The following is a 4,447-nucleotide window of genomic DNA, read 5'->3' as shown; positions in this document are numbered from 1 at the left end:
TACATAGAGTAATGGGACATGGTACTTACATGTGAGATGTTCATGGTCTGTTGGGACCTACTTTTGTATGCCTTACTGAAAGTGCCCCAGACAAGGTCCCTGATGTGTGTGTGGTCCAGGAAATATGCCTAAAAGTAGACTTTAGGCATCTGTGTTTTAGTGGCAGACCTAAGGCAAGTCAGCACCTGAGTGAATTTGATCAAAGACTATCTTCAGAAGCATAGGCAGCAACGCCAATGATAAAATTCTTGCAAAGTAAACAGCCTATACATTACAGATGCTACCATCCGCACACCTGTATTAGAGGACTTGCTGAGTACAGACATTTTGACTTCTTAATGGATGACCATGAAATTGACAAATTAGGAGGGGGAAGAAAATTGCATCTTTGAAAGCTTATGGTTCATCATTCTACTGAAATGACTCAGCTTCTTCCCTTTAAGCTATAATTTCAGTTTCTTTTTCTAATGGACACATTGATTTTTTGTGCTTATTTCTAACCTTATGGCCTACTGAAAATTTCCTTAAAAAGAAAATAGAGAAGTTAGGAGGTGTAATTTGAAAATATAGCTTTTAGGTGAAGTAACTCTATCAATATTAAGATGTAGTCAGTGCTTTATAGTGGAACATTTCTAGACTTTAATCACCTATAAATAAATGCTACCATTTTGCTATGATAAAGGAAATTTTTCATTCCTTTTAAGTACTTTTGTCCATAATTGTTAAACTAAAGCAAATGTTGATTTCATTGGAAAGCATTAAAATGTTTCCTTTATCAAACAAAATGTTTTTCTAAAATTTTGTATTTAGACTTTAAATAAACAAAATTAGATTAATAATATAATGAATTTCTACAAAGTTAGCTCAAGAGCTAGAAATTAGTAGTAAAACCACTGTCTATGTGTTCTTCCTTATTCCATTTTTCTGCCTCTTTTTCAGAGGTAACCACTTTCCTAAATTTTGTGTTTAGCATTACCTTGCTTTTAAGTTGTGAAATATGAAATATATATTTGTCTAAACAATAAATATATATTTGCCTAAACAATATATTGTTTAGTTTTGCATGTATTTGAACTTTATAAAATGATACATCATATCTTCTGGAATTGCTTTTTTTCCACTCCATAGTTATGATTTTCATTTCTTTTTATTGCCCTGTAATATTCTATTGTGTGACTGTGTCACATTTTAACATTTTATCTGTTATCCTGTCGATTGTCATTTATGTTGTTCCCAGATTTTTGCTATTTTGAATATTGATGCTATGAATATTCTTGAACATGTCTCCTGATGTGCATGTACAGTACTTTCTTTCAGCTGTATGTGTAGGAGTAAAATTCTTGAATTATAAGGTATGTCAGTGTTCAGCTTTGCAAGTTACTGTCAATTTATTTTCCAAAGTGATATGGCAATTTAGAATTATATACCCACATATAGGTGATTCCATTGTCCGTCTATTGTCAATTCTGCTATAATACAACACTTGTGTCCTAAAAGTCACCATGCTATGCATAATCACCTAATAAAAACCACAGGGCTTATGGGAAAAATGGAGTTAGGGGGAAAATGCTCAAAAGTTTTGTCAGTGGCACATAAAAACAGTAGCACAGTTTCATACATCTTAAATACTTGAGAAATATATAAATATTACAATAAATATAACACTTTACCTTGAAAAAGACCTGAAGTTTGCTTGTGCAAGTGGGTTTCTGGAAGGGCGGCAGCTTGTGAGTTACTGTGTAGTGATGGAAGGAAGGTTATCTGAAATTGGATGGAACATTGTAGCACCAAATGTGGATGGGTATGGCTCATAATACTGGTGAACTGAGGTATTGATAGATATTAGAGATATGTGTGTAATGTATATTCCTATGTGGCTTGGTTCAGCTGGATAAAGTTTTCTGCATTTGTCAGGATGAAATTGTGCATAATCAAATGCAAAATTCATGTTATGCCCAGATTGTTCGTTAATATATTAATTTCATTGGAACAGATTCACATTTTCATGACAAATATTATAGCAGATCTGACTGTACTCCAACACTTGGTACTGTCAGTTTTTTATTTCTGCTAACTAAAAAAGTATAAAATTATTTCTCATGTGGTCTTTACTCTCATTTCTCTGATTCTAGTAAGATTGAGCATCTCTCTCATTTTTTCATTGGCCAAGTGTGTTTATTTTTCAGTACCTGTGTATTCTTTTTTTTTTTTTTTGTGGCACGCAGGCCTCTCCCATTGCGGAGCACAGGCTCCGGACGCGCAGGCTCAGCGACCATGGCTCACAGGCCCAGCCGCTCCGCGGCATGTGGGATCTTTCCAGACCGGGGCACGAACCCGTGTCCCCTGCATCGGCAGGCGGACTCTCAACCACTGCGCCACCAGGGAAGCCCAGTACCTGCGTATTCTTATCCTTTGCCTATTTTTCATGTGGGTTTTTTGTCTTTGTGTTTTCTTTAGGAGACTCTTTATATACTCATTTAAGAAGTCCTCCCCTAAAAGGTCACCATTACCTTGATACAAAAGCCAGATAAGAACACTGCAAGAAAAGAAGACTACAGGCCAATATCTCTGATGATTATAGATGCACAATTTCTCAACAAAATAGTAGCAAACCAAGTTCAGCAGCACATTAAAAGGATCATACAACATGAACAAGTGGGATTTATCCTTGGCATGCAAGGATGGTTCAACATATGCAAGTCAATAAACTTGATAATCACATTAATAGAATGAAGGATAAAAATTATGTGATCTTCTTGATAGATGCAGAAAAAACAACACCCTTTCATGATAAAAACTCTCAACAAATTGGGTACAGAAGGAGCATACATCAATATAATAAAGGCCATATATGACAAACCCACGGGTAACATCATACTTAATGGTGAAAGGTTGAAAGCTTCTCCTCTAAGTTCAGGAACAGGATAAAGGTACCCACTCTCACCACTCCTATTCAACATAGTACTATAAGTCCTAGCCAGAGCAGTGAGGCAAGAAAAAGATATAAAAGCCATTCAAATCAGAAAGGAAGAAGTAAATTGTTTTTGTTTGCAGATGACATAATCTTTTTTTTAAAATTAATTTATTTTTATTTATTTATTTTTGACTGTGTTGGGTTTTCGTTTCTGTGCAAGGGCTTTCTGTAGTTTCAGTGAGCAGGGGCCACTCTTCATCGCGGTGCGTGGGCCTCTCACTGTCGTGGCCTCTCTTGTTGCTCTTGTTGCGGAGCACAGGCTCCAGACGCGCAGGCTCAGTAGTTGTGGTTCACAGGCCCAGTTGCTCCGCGGCATGTGGGATCTTCCCAGACCAGGGCTCAAACCCGTGTCCCCTGCATTGGCAGGCAGATTCTCAACCACTCTGCCACCAGGGAAGCCTGACATAGTCTTATATATAGAAAACCCTAAAGACTCCACCAAAAACTATGAGAACTAATTAATGAATTCAGTAAAGTTGCAGGATACAAAATAAACATACGAAAATTAAACATATTTGTCTACACTAATGACAAACTATCTGAAAAGGAAATAAAAGAATCCTATTTATAATAGCATGAAAAACAATAAAATAGTTAGGAATAAATTTAACCAAGGAGATGAAAGATCTGTATGTTGAAAACTATCAGACACTGATGAAAGAAATTGAAGAAAACACAGCTAAATGGAGAGAGATCACATGTTCATGCATAGGAAGAATTAATATTGTTAAAACATCAATACTACCAAAGTGATCTATTTGATACAACCCCTATCAAAATTTCAATAGCATTTTTCACAGAAATAGAAAAAAATCCTAAAATTCATGTGAAGCCACAAAACCCCCAAATAGCCAAAGTAATCTTGAGAAAAAAAAATATTCCTGGTTTCAAACCATATTACAAAGCTATAGTAATCAAAACAGTATGGAATTGGTATCGGCTTAAAAACAGACACATAGACCACTGAAACAGAGTGCAGAAATAAACTCACACATATACAGTCAACTAATATTTGACAAGGGAACCAGGAATACTCTATGGGGGAAGGATGGTCTCTTCAATAAATGATGCTGGGAAAAGTGGATATTTACTTGCAAAAGAATGTAATTGGACCCCTGTCTTACACTGTTCACAAATATTAACTCAAAATGGCTTAAAGGCTTAAATATAAGACCTAAATTGTAAAACTTCTAGAAGAAAACATGGGGAAAAGTTTCTGCACATTGGCCTTGGCAATGACTTTTTGGATATGACACCAGAAGCATGAGCAACAAAAACAAAAATACAACTACATCAAATTTAAAAGCTTTTGCGCAGCAAATGAAATCATCAACAAAATGAAAAAGCAACCTATGGAATGGAAGAAAATATATGCAAGTCATATATCTGATAAGGGATTAATATCTAAAATTTATAAGGAACTCATTACAACTTAATAGTAAAAACCCCAAATAATCCAATTAGAAAATGGAC

The sequence above is a fragment of the Hyperoodon ampullatus genome, assembly GCF_949752795.1.
Source record: "Hyperoodon ampullatus genome assembly, chromosome: 1".
NCBI classification, from domain to species: domain Eukaryota; kingdom Metazoa; phylum Chordata; class Mammalia; order Artiodactyla; family Ziphiidae; genus Hyperoodon; species Hyperoodon ampullatus.
The sequence above is the reverse complement of the archived record's forward strand: the minus strand, read 5'-3'. Positions refer to the sequence as shown.